This window comes from Bombina bombina, chromosome 5 (genome assembly GCF_027579735.1).
Source record: "Bombina bombina isolate aBomBom1 chromosome 5, aBomBom1.pri, whole genome shotgun sequence".
In the NCBI taxonomy this organism is placed as follows: Eukaryota; Metazoa; Chordata; class Amphibia; order Anura; family Bombinatoridae; genus Bombina; species Bombina bombina.
The window spans coordinates 822,214,554-822,227,993 of record NC_069503.1 but is presented as its reverse complement, the minus strand read 5'-3'; the positions used below and the strand labels follow the sequence as shown (position 1 = coordinate 822,227,993).

The 13,440-nt window shown below is 36.9% G+C and overlaps 1 protein-coding gene across 8 annotated transcripts in view; it reads right to left on the bottom strand.

Annotated features, from left to right (window-relative positions):
* The window catches only part of EPB41L3 (erythrocyte membrane protein band 4.1 like 3), a 554,565-nt gene extending 548,770 nt beyond the window's left edge, over positions 1-5,795 (bottom strand). For 5 of the 8 annotated variants that reach the window (XM_053714936.1, XM_053714941.1, XM_053714938.1 and 2 more), the window contains exon 1: positions 5,650-5,795. The gene's annotated coding sequence lies outside the window, so the exon portion shown is untranslated. Of the gene's footprint in view, positions 1-4,830; positions 4,856-5,649 lie in introns of those variants that run through there. The other 3 variants (XM_053714943.1, XM_053714944.1, XM_053714937.1) reach the window with 2 other exon arrangements.
* Positions 5,796-13,440: the final 7,645 nt, after the last annotated feature.

Genomic DNA, 13,440 nt, shown 5'->3' with positions numbered 1-13,440 from the left:
ATACAAATTTTATTCATGCAAGTCCTGTAATAATGCTAATTAGCTGTTTAGAACTACCCAGACCCAAAATGTTATATATACAAAAAAAAAAAATATATATATATATATATATATATATATATATATATATATATATATATATATATAAAAGCAACAAGAAAACGAGGACCAACTGGATCAGTTACAACCAAGTGGGTTTATTCAGGCATAGGTGATAAGACACTCGGTGGTGTACAAGGTTAGGTGATATTGAGCTGACGCGTTTCGCGCATGTGCTATATATATATATATATATATATATATATATATATATATATATACATACACACACATACACACACACACATATATATATGCATACACATACACACACATATATGCACACATACATATATATATATACATACATATATACATACACATATATACATATACATATATACACACACACACATATATATATATACATATATATATACACACATACATATACACATACGCAGCTTTAAAAATCATATTAAGACTGCATAATCCACTAATACCAAAATTTATTTGTAAAGAATAATTTGTTTTTGTCAAATAATATCTGACAGAAATACAGACAGCAAACTAAATTAGAACTGTGCATTTTGATTGTTCCCCCAAAATGAAATATGATCTGTCAAAAATAATAAAGCACCAAGAAGAAAGTCTGAGACCTAGGGAAATGTAAATATGTATTTATAATATAGATTCTAAAAATCTTCGGCCAAAAAAATACTGCTGAAGGAGTTTAAAGATCAAACTTTAACTAAAAAGTGCAAGAATATAACATATCAAAAATGTAAACTTCAAAAAATAATATTTTTAAAACCCATAAATATATTTTTGCTGATTCTCACTTAAGTAACATAAACAAATGATTAAAGGGACACTGAACCCAAATCTTTTCTCTTCCGTGATTCAGAAAGAGCATGCAATTTTAAGCAACTTTCTAATTTACTCCTATTATCAATTTTTCTTCGTTCTCTTGCTATCTTTATTTGAAAAAAAAAAAAAAAAGATTTATTTTTTTGGTTTAGGACTCTGTACAGCACTTTTTTATTGGTGGATGAATTTATCCACCAATCAGCAAAAACAACCCCGAAGGTTGTTCACCAAAAATGGGCCGGCATCTAAACTTACATTTTTGCATTTCAAATAAAGATACCAAGAGAATGAAGCAAATTTGATAATAGGAGTAAATTAGAAAGTTGCTTAAAATTTTTTAATTTTAAAATTTCAAATTTTATGCTCTATCTGAATCACGAAAAATAAAATGTGGTTTCAGTGTCCCTTTAATTGAATTGTGAATTGTTCATTGACTGCAACCAATGGGTATACACATAAATTGAAAAATGTTGCTATTGCTCTCGTTAATCTACTGTGCGGTGCTACGTATTTCTTTATATTTTTACACAGCAGACTCAATCTGATAGCAAACAATTATCGCAGCTACATAAGTGACATCTCAGGTAATAATATAATTATGCCTAATTAAGATTATTTTTTTCCTGTGGTTAGTTTGACAAAATGCTCTTCCAATCATCACTTTGTCCATTTAGGTCTATAGTTGATAATTTGAAATATTAAAGACAAACCAATGATCTATGATGTGACTCATTTATCATCTGCTAACTCATGTACAGAATGGGGAAGAGTATAATTATATCTTCAGGTTTCCTTGTACCAATGTTTCTATGGATGGGTGTACACTGTTGCCACGGCAATACCAGAAGCTTGCTAAAAATTATTTTGACTGTATGCAGTTAAGATAATTACGCAAAAAGCAATAAATACATGAAATCCCAGATCTGTTTTTTTTTTGTTTCCTAATCATGCTGCAGAACAGTTTTTTTCCTTTTATTGTCATGGGAACATAGGAATTCTAAATTAATCTCCTATCAAAAGACAACGCTAAATAATATTCTTTATTTTAGCCAGCAAATTCCTGTCAAAACCTCATGTCAGATAAACAGTGCAATGTCCTTTTTTTCTTTGTAAAATAAAAAAGTGTCCACCTTGATACTGGAGTCAGCACCCAGCCCCCAATGCAAGTCTCCATTTACTAGAGCTATTTAAAGAAGAGAAGATACCAAATCTCTACTTTGTGAATGTTTAAAGATAATGGTTCTGGCTCTAGGGCAAGTCCCTAACACTTATTTTGTAATCACATCTGGGGTTTCCTTAGCACCTTGGAGAATAAGCTTATCATATATTGTCCAACATACATAATCGTATGGTATAGCACAACAAATAATATTCTTTGGTGATTTGCTAAAGTCCTCTAAGCCATGCAGTGGGGAGTGCACAATCAATTATTTACCCAACCTCTACTTTACCCCTCCCTTGGGAGATTTATCAGCCACAAGTGATTTGCCTATACAATAAAAGCCAAGTGTCTAATTTAAAAACACATGCAAAATAGAAAAGCCTATATTTTCCCAGCAATTATGCAGTTTGATCACTGAACAAACTAGAAAGAAAAATGTATCAAAATGTAGGTATGCAAGACATAACATGTATTAATATTACATTTTACTATGTAGTTGTTAATAGGTTATTTTGACTCGTTCTTTTAGGAGTTGCACAGATGAAGAATGTATATTTAATATAATTTAATTTCACTAAAACTCACTTTCGCTCACTACAAGCAAATATTTATAAGAAATACTAAAAACCTCATGCCCTAGGCAGTTTACTGCAGTATCCAGAATGGGACCAGACAGATGCACTTAATTAGTGATGTGAAATCATACAGAAAAATCAGACAGTGCCTGAGTGCCACACCCTATATTCCCTGAGCTGCGGTGACGTCAGAGCAAATGGCCAAGCAGTGCGCACCATGACGATTCCCTCTTACAATACGTACTTCATACTAGTGAATGCAGGTAGTGACAAAGCAGCACATATAGAAAGAAGGTCAAGGTACTATAAAAATGCATTTTATAATACAGGCATGTGTTACACTGCCGAAGGGTTATTTCAAAAAGCTACAATTTCCCCAAAAGTCTGGACGAATAAAATGCAGATTACCAAGATTGCTTTTGGTTCCTAAGATTTCTTATAAATTCTATACAGATCTTATAGAAAGTAAAAAAAAAAAAATTATCTCTGTGGTGTCCTCAAGTTCCAAAGCTGCAAGAAATTCAAAACATTCTGTGTTGGGCATAGGGTTGCCACCTTCTCAGGAAAAAACACCGGCCGGGTGGAACCCATAATTGGACAAAATGTGAATTAGGTCCAGTCAGATTTTTTATTCTTCAAGCAAGAAGACAAAAAAAAAAAAAGTATGTTCTGACTTCTGTAACTATTAAAAAGACAGGAGCTGGGCTTGACTATTCCACAACAAATAGATCCTAAAAGTGATATTTAGTTGTGGAGTCTACACATTATGTCAGCATTATGCTGATGGAAAAGTTCAAATGTATAACAGAGAAAAACACCAGGTAGTCATGGAAATCAGAGCAACTGTCTCTTCAAATTGTATTTTGTAACCAGGGAATATATATGTCTAGCAGCAATTTAGCTATGCTCCTTCAAAACATTTTAGTTAAATACATTAGAGATAACTTTCTGAAGACATTTTATTCGTATACATTATTAGAGGTAACTTTGTGCCATCATTAAAGGGATTCTCATCCTAAAGATGTATACAAGCACCAATGAACAGCACTATTTGTTATTTATATGTGAGATATGCTTTGACCATAAACATACCATACATGAAATGATATTTAATTCACAGCAAAATGCATGAAGCAATGTGGATTATATTTGTGTGATTCAGCTGCTTACAGGAAACCTTGAACCGTGTAAATTGCTCAGTATTCCCATTTAGTATAAAATCATAAGTAATCATACATCATGTCAAATAGAGATGGGCTAATACTACTTATAAACTGGCAGATATTCTAAAGTTGGAATAGCTGGTGATGGGAAATATCTGAAAGCATAACATTAAGATAGTCACAAGCAACCAGGAAAATAAATTATAAACGCAGGGGACAAATTGATCGCAAAACTGATGTAAAGTGTCAAAAAGGTGCTGAAGAATGTGCTGCAGATAAATTATTATGAATTATACACTGTACACATTGCAGATTGTTTCCATAATGAAACAGAATAGCAAATGTATTTGTAAAATAAATGTTTAGGTAATAGAAAACAGAATCCTACTGAAGGGGTGTACAGTGTTTGTCAAACCAAATATAGCAACTTTGAACACTGCAGATAAGATACCCAAAATATAAAGTTGATCAAAGCTGCTCAATTACAAATTTTATTATTTAATGTAACTGGATCACAGCTTACTGTGTAATTAACAAATAGTTGTATTTTACTGTAAAATAAGATAATAAGAGTATTTCATATTTCAGTTCAGCAAGGACATAGGAAAATTTCATACAAGAAATAAAAAAATACATTTCATGAAAATAATCAAAAAATATTATATATACACACACACACACACACACACATACATACATAAACACACACACACATTATAATATATGTGTGTGTGTATAAATAAGGAACTCATTTTACATATTTAATGTAAAATAAGCTACTTTAGAATTAATCTCAAATACCCATACACATTAACAAAAAAAGTGTCATGGGATGACAAGCATCTAGCCTGGTAACTAACAAGACTTAATCAACTGGATTTTAACATCCTCAAAGCTCAACTAAGAAGCAAATCTAGAAAGTTAGGTACAGCAAATAACAAATCCAGTTTAATGTAATTGCACCGTCTATCCCATAGCTGTTATAGACTGTTATATAAACTCACATCTGTCTAAAACTCACCAGCTCTGCTTAATAAGAGTGAAGCTTGATAGGAATTCAACTAGGATGAATACTAGAAGAGACCTTAGTGATTTTTGGTGAAGATGCCAAGCCGGAGAGACAGGGAGCGCTGGCACTGCAGAGGTCCAGATCTCCAATTTACTATAATCACCACACCCACCGCATTGCAGAAGCCACTGGCTGGGGAGGATGATCACAAGCTAGAGGAGAACCAGTAGCCAACATCACTAAATAAATGCATACATTACAAAGTGGGCAGCCAACAAAGGCACCTTTTTTCTGAAATCACTATTCTGTACATACATGGGACAAGGACGAGAAGTGCGAAGTGCACCATCGCAATGAATGAAGCACATCCCGAGAAGATGCAGATTTGGTACACCATGAATGATTAACCCTTTCACTATCAGAGTGAGACGTAAAACTACTAAGCAAGGCGCTGCAAACCCTTTCATGCAGTCAATTCTTAAAGTTACAATTTCTGTAGGATTTAACAGTATTTATTTTTTTATTATCGCATCACATCAATATAATTTTACCACATACAATACCCAATCTAACCCAACCAACACAATTCTGCAGCACTTGCAAATTATGCAAATATATTTACTGTATCTCTGGGCGCTTGACCCAAAAGCTAACGGGTTATTCAGTACTGCAAGCAAGCATAGCATTAACTTAAAACATGGCGTCTCGCAACGACCTATATGTGCAATCAATAAATATTTTTTCATATTCTTGCAAAATAGAATTGTTGCACCAGTCTGCCTTCTGCCATTTTAAGAAGGCACGAAATTCGTTCCGTACAGAATTACATACCTTTGTTTCTACAGCTCCGGGTTTTCTATATACAGCCACGCGTCAGCTGCAAAGCGCCGGACTGCACAGCTAGAGCTGTCCGGCCCAGTGCACAGCAGACCAGCTGCAAAAGCTGCAGCTCCCCCCTCGTGGACACAAACGAACCCTCCACTACGCGTCGCAGCCAATAGGGTATCAGAAGGGCACGATGACCCCGCCCATTTAATACATAGACCACCAATCAGCACAATGACAAGGAGCTAGCGGAAAAGGCATCACTTCTAATCACTGGCACGGGTCAATGTGGTTTCAGTGCTATATGGTATGAGTCGTGTTGTCAAGAGAGGACACAATAGATGTCATGTGAATGAAAAATAATCTAATGTAACATAGCGTGGTAATTTAGAACTCAAAAATATCGCTTTCACACCAGACACCTTTGCCATTTCTTTTTCCTGGTCTCCAAGTAAGCAGGGGATAAAACAGTTATCTCCAGGGTGGGACTAGGCTAGGAAAGCAATTTCCCCCCAGGCCTCTCTTAGTGAAGGTAAACTTGACATGTTTTAAAGTCCAGAATCTAAGCAATATTTTAGATGGACATTAAATTGATCAATTATTAAAAGATGAGCTGTAACTTACTTTTGAATCTAGTCGTGCCATTCTAATACCCAGCGCTCCAGCCGCACACTTCAAAATTCATATTTTTAGTAAGCTAATGGTTTAAACTGTTCTCCAATCGGCACTCACATTTTTTAGGGTTGCCACCCAGCCTGTATTTTACCTGCACTGCTGGTATTTTTAAGGTTCATGTAAATGTAGAAAATAATGAATAAATATTGAAAGAAAGCCCCTGTTAAAGTGAGTCCTATCAGCTTTAGCTTGAGTTATGGTGTTTAATTATTTATTCAAATTTATGTTAATTAGCATGGTATTTTCTTCCAAGAAAGGTGGCAACCCGCTAGAGCCCCAATTGGAGAACAGTTCAAACGATTAGCTCAGAAAATTATGAGTTTTAAAGTGGACAGACAGAGCATGGGGCACTGGGTAGTACTTGTCCCCTTTGCCATAATATGCCAGTCCTCCCCTGGTTACCTAATCACATAAGAAATAATAATTATACTTTGTGTAGTGGTAGTTAAAATAAAAACTGCATACCAACGTTAAAGTGAAGGTAAATTTTCATGAATGAGTGCCCATTTTATTAAAAATACTATTAAAAACACTGGCACTATTATTCATGAAAGTTTACATTGCAGGGTTTTTGTTAAAATACTTACCTTTTTCTTCTTCCAAGCCAGACCAGCGACCCCCTGCCCGGAGCTGCTCTGTACTTACGTCAGCAATGACGAATCCGGCTTCCTCCTATCATGGCTTCCCCCCCAGAACAAACATTTCCTGAGGCCATGCCGTGATTGGAGGAAGCCTGTTTCGTCATTGCTGTGTAAGTACAGCAGGAAGAAGCGGGCGGGGGATCGCTGGTCCGGCTTAAAAGAAGAAAAAGGTATTTTAACAAAACAGCTGCAATGTAATCTTTCATGAATGAAAGTGCCCCTTTTTTAATAGTATTTTTAAAAACCAGGCACTCATTCATGAAAATTTACCTTCACTTTAACATTTCACATTTGAGATTTGTAAATATATGTAAACTGTATTGTTATTTAAACAGGTTTAATAATCCTTCTCATGCTATAAGGCAGGGGTGTCAAACTGGCGCCCGCGGGCCACATGCAGCCCCCAACCTAATTTTGTGCGGCCGACTCCACCTCAATGAAAAATAATAATATGCTTATTACTTAAAGAAAGAGTGCGCTTACTGTTAGGGATGCGCATACATGCAACCTCCATTCAGCTCTCCATTATAATGGCTGTATCCATTTGTTCTGGCATTGTGATTCACTTGTTATATATTGAGCAGCTGCACTATGGTAGCGAGATCATTAAAACTCCTCAGTCTTTAACGAGTAACATTGTTATTAAAAAGAAAAAGGCAAACACAGATAAGTGCATAATGATTTATTTGGCACATGCAGCGCTTTTTAAATATGTGTTCATTACTATGGCAGCACTGATTTCACGCATAATTTTTGCCCAGTTCTTTCAATAATTTTCTCTTTAACTAAAATCACATACTTTATATATATTTTATATGTATTTATTTTATATTATATCCAACAGATATATGTCTATCACTATATTAACAGTGTGTCGTTCTGCTGACAGCATTGTGATCAACTATTTATAATCAGGCCTGGCGCTTGCATAAGGCAGGCTAAGAAGCAGCCGCCTTAGTGCGCCCAAGCAGGGGGGGCGCAATCTTGGAGCGGCGACACAATATTATTTTTTTAATTTTTTTAGCGAACATTTAGTGCACCTGCCTGCCTATTTTGTTTTCAATTGCTGGCTGCAGAGTGCATTAAAACAGGTGCGATTCAGCGCTGCCAGGAATTTTTAACTTTTTCTAAGTTGTTTCATGTAAAAACTGTCGGCAGCCATCACAGCCAAGGGCTGAATAAATTTAAAGACAGGCTATTGGCAATATGTTGCGCTGCTCAGCGAATAAAGTGTTGCGTGTTGCCTGCCTGGGGTAAAAAAACATAGTCTTAGTTTTTTACCCCAGTCAGGCAGCCAACATACAACACTTTGTGCGCTGCACAGCACAACATATTGCCAATAGCCCGTCTTAATTTATATTCAGCCCTGCCCCTTGGCTGTGATGGCTGCTGCCAGAGTCAGTGTCAGTTTTTAAAGACTGCAGAGCTGGTGTTGTGCGGAGCACAATGCTTGAGTCTGAGAGCAGAAGTGTCAGGCGCACGCTTTGGACACCGGCCCCGCCCCGTATGCAGCGAAGATTGGTTCCTGCACACAGGGGTCACGGTGGGTTAAATGTGCTGCCCTCCCTTATTCTGTGCTCCTTGGATGGCGTCCCACAGTCCCACTCAAGAATCAAACTATGAATGGCACTGATGTGTCCCAGCTGCGCTCCCACCCAGAGAAGTTCCTCCCAGGCCCCAGCTACAGCCTGCCAGACTATCAAAAACATGGCCACTGAGGAGGGAAAAAATATTAATATGGAGGTAGGTCCTCCTGGGGCTATATATTTTAATTGTTATGCTGCAGCACAACCACTGTGATTTATTTATGCAGCACAACCCCTGTCTGATTTGTTGTGCAGTGCTACCACAGTTTGATTTACTGTGCAGCGCTACCACAGTTTGATTTGCTGTGCAGCGCTACCACAGTTTGATTTGCTGTGCTGCACTACCATTGTTTGAATTGCCATGCTGTGCTACCACTCTTTGATTTGCATTTAGCTACCAATCAGCAAGTGCTGCTCCTAAGCTTACATTCCTGCTTTTCAAATACAGATAACAAGAGAATGAAGAAAAATTGATAATATGAGTTAATTAGAAAGTTGCTTAAAATGTCATGCTCTATCTGAATCATAATAGAAAAAAAATTGTGTTTCATTTCCCTTTAACCCCTTAATGACAACTGGCGTACCAGGTACGTCCTGCAAAAACTAGCAGTTAGTGACAATGGACGTACCTGGTACGTCAGTTGTTTAAGAGAGTGCTGGAAGCGATCGCAATTGCTTCCAGCAGCTCTCAGGGTATTGCAGTGATGCCTCGATATGGAGGCATCCTGCAATACCTTTTAACAAGCCTCCGATGCAGTGAGCCACTCTGTGGCCCTCTCTGCACCGGTATCAATGGTGCAGTGTTCCGGGGGGAAGGGAAGCAAAGAGGCGGCAGCGCGCGGGCGTGCACGTGGGGGCCGCGCGCGTGCACATGGGGCGTGCGCGCATATTAGCCACTGACACCAATGAAAAAAAAAAAAGTTCAAAACATAAAAAAAAAATATATATATATATATATATATATATATATATATAAAAGGATCTGGGGGGGGTTGGGGGTATTGAGGGGGGGGGGCTGCTACACTACAGAAAAGTTTATAAATATTTTTGGGGGCAAAATTTATAAATATTTTTGGGGGCAAATTGGGTACTGGCAGACAGCTGCCAGTACCCAAGATGGCGGCAATTAAGTAGCAGGGAGGGTTATAGAGCTGTTTGGTGGGGGATCAGGGAGGTTGGGGGCTAAGGCAGGGCTCCATTACAGCAGAATACATTTTTTTTAAAAATAAAAAAAACTCCTTTTATTTAGTACTGGCAGACTTTCTGCCAGTACTTAAGATGGCGGGGACAATTGTGGGGTGGGGGAGGGAAGAGAGCTGTTTGGGAGAGATCAGGGGGTGGGATGTGTCAGGTGGGAGGCTGATCTCTACACTAAAGCTAAAATTAACCCTGCCAGCGCCCTACAAGCTACCTAATTAACTCCTTCACTGCTGGGCATAATTCACGTGTTGTGCGCAGCAGCATTTAGCGGCCTTCTAATTAACAAAAAGCAACGCCAAAGCCATATATGTCTGCTATTTCTGAACAAAGGGGATCCCAGAGAAGCTTTTACAACCATTTGTGCCATAATTGCACAAACTGTTTGTAAATAATTTCAGTGAGAAACCTAAAATTGTGAAAAATTTAAAGGTTTTTTTTATTTGCTCGCATTTGGCGGTGAAATGGTGGCATGAAATATACCAAAATTGGCCTAGATCAATACTTGGAGTTGTCTACTACACTAAACTAAAGCTAAAATTAACCCTACAAGCTCCCTACATGCTCCCTAATTAACCCCTTCACTGCTGGGCATAAAACACGTGTGGTGCGCAGCGGCATTTAGCGGCCTTCTAATTACCAAAAAGCAACCCCAAAGCCATATAAGTCTGCTATTTCTGAACAAAGGCGATCCCAGAGAAGCATTTACAACCATTTGTGCCATAATTGCAGAAGCTGTTTGTAAATAATTTCAGTGGGAAACCTAAAGTTTGTGACAAAATGTGTGAAAAAGTGAAAAAAATTTTTAATTTGATCGCATTTGGCGGTGAAACGGTGGCATGAAATATACCAAAATGGGCCTAGATCAATACTTTGGGATGTCTTCTAAAAAAAATATATACATGTCAATGGATATTCAGGTATTCCTTACAGATATCAGTGTTCCAATGTAACTAGCGCTAATTTTGAAAAAAAAGTGGTTTGGAAATAGCGAAGTGCTACTTGTATTTATTGCCCTATAACTTACAAAAAAAGCAAAGAACATGTAAACATTGGGTATTTCTAAACTCAGGACAACATTTAGAAACTATTTAGCATGGGTGTTTTTTAGTGGTTGCAGATGTGTAACAGATTTTGGGGGTCAAAGTTAGAAAAAGTGTGTTTTTTCCATTTTTTCCTCATATTTTATAAATTTTTTTATAGTAAATTATAAGATATAATGAAAATAATGGTATCTTTAGAAAGTCCATTTAATGGCGAGAAAAACGGTATATAATATGTGTGGGTACAGTAAATGAGTAAGAGGAAAATTACAGCTGAACACAAACACCACAGAAATGTAAAAATAGCCATTGTCATTAAGGGTAAGAAAATTGAAAAATGGTCCGGTCATTAAGGGGTTAAAGGGACACTGTACCAAAAAAATTTCTTTCGTGATTCAGATTGAGCATGAAATTTTAAGCAACTTTCTAATTTACTCCTATTATCAAATTTTCTTCATTCTCTTGGTATCTTTATTTGAAATGCAAGAATGTAAGTTTAGATGCCGGCCCATTTTTGGTGAACAACCTGGGTTGTCCTTGCTGATTGGTGGATAAATTCATCCACCAATAAAAAAAGTGCTGTCCAGAGTACTGAAAAAAAAGCTTAGATGCCTTCTTTTTCAAATAATGATAGCAAGAGAACGAAGAAAAATTGATAATAGGAGTAAATTAGAAAGTTGCTTAAAATTGCATGCTCTTTCTGAATTACAAAAGAAAAAATTTGGGTTCAGTGTCCCTTTAACTAGGAATGGGATGGTATGTAATCGGGATGGGGGGGGCAAAATGTATCCTCGCCTGTGTGGCCAAAAATCGTAGCAACGGCCCTGTTTATAATGCAGAGGACATGTTATACTATGCGCATGCGTATGCTAAACTGTGACCGCCCTCGAAACAGGACTGCTAGAGAAAAAAAATAGCATGAATGGAGCATGTGTGTCACCTTCTTAAAAGCGGTAGAGCGCGTTTCATCAAGCCAGGGTAAGTTAATTAGGAGTTACAGAACACAATCTTTTGAAATGTAAACAGTTATAGCAAACGTTGCTGCTTTGTTTAGCAACGGCAAGATATGTAGGTAATGTGCGGCCCACGTGAGTTGCACTTGTATTGAAAATGGCCCGCGACTAATGAGTTTGACACCCCTGCTATAAGGCATATAGAAAGGATAGTCATGCACAGACAATAACCTCTCTATACTGAAAACAACTAATACTTTTGAAAGTTACAATTGATGTTAAAAAATAAAAACAATAAATATGTGAAGTTTGTGGACAAACATCCTGTGCACAGATGTATTAAAGTTTTGTCTTAAAGGGACATAACACCACCATTTTTTGTCTCATGACAGGTATGGCATACAATTGTAAAAAACTTCCTTCTTTACTTCTATTATTTCATTTGCTTCTTTTTCTTGGTATCCTTTGTTTAAAAACATACCTAGGTAGGATTTGTAGCAGCAATGCACTACTAGGACCTAGCTGCTGATGGGTTGCTGCACTTATATGTCTCTTGTCATTGGTTCACCAGATATGTTCAGCTAGCTCCCTGTAGTGCATTGCTGCTCCTTCAAAAAAAAAAAAAAAAAAAAAAGATACAACAAGAATTAAGCAAATTTAATACCAGAAGTAAACTGAAAAGTTGTTGTATGCACTGAGTCATAAAATATTTTGGGTTTCATGTCCCTTTCATGTCCCTTTCTTAAATCAATAGATTAAGACTAGAGAGTAGAATTAGTTTCAGAACGTATGCTTTTCAACAACGGATATCAAGAGAATAAAGTCAATTTGAAAATAGACGTACATTAAAAAAATCTTATGAACTATCATGCTCTGTCTCAACCCTAAAAGTTTAATTGTGACTTTCATGTTCCTTTACTTTTTATATCTGGCTTCTATTTGTTCTTCCTAAGTAGTAGATTTATATTTGCTTATTATGTGCCACACAAAACTGCTGGCATATCAATGTCATAGAACATGAGTGCAATGACATCATACTAACTGTAGAAGTACCCAACTCCTCATTATTCCTACAGCTATAGACAAATATTTTACTATGAAAACAGCCTGGAATCAGGTTAAGAAATTACAGCCTTAGGTGACTTTAAAGGACAGTAATGTCAAAATAAAACCTTTCATGATTCAGATAGAGCATGGAATTAAAATAAAAAGTTCCATTCACATTTGCTTTGTTTTCTTGGTATTCTATATTGAAATGTAAATATAAGCAGGCTGTGGAGTAAATCTAAAAGTGTAATAATTAGATGCTCTATCCAGGGCTGGATTTGCAGCCCCGTTGCCTGTTGGCACCAAAATCTAAAGCCCCCCACTGGACTCCCCAATCAGCATTCAGCGATGCGCCATTGACCTTAACTAAGATGGCCACCGTCAGTGAAATAAGCATTGCACATGAGTGGGGGAAACAGGATGCCACACATGCGTAATACTCGTGACCTTAACCCATTCAATTCTGAATTATTTCGACTGAGTGGACAAATATTCTTATAGGCAAATATTATCTTTATTCCAACCAAAAAATAATAGTGACAAAAATAAATTAGCTAAGTGACGTCTTTACCATGTTTTTTTCATGTCCACTATAATGGACATTGTGACAGAGAGAGCAAAATCTCATTAAAACTCACATTGTACTTTCCCTTTG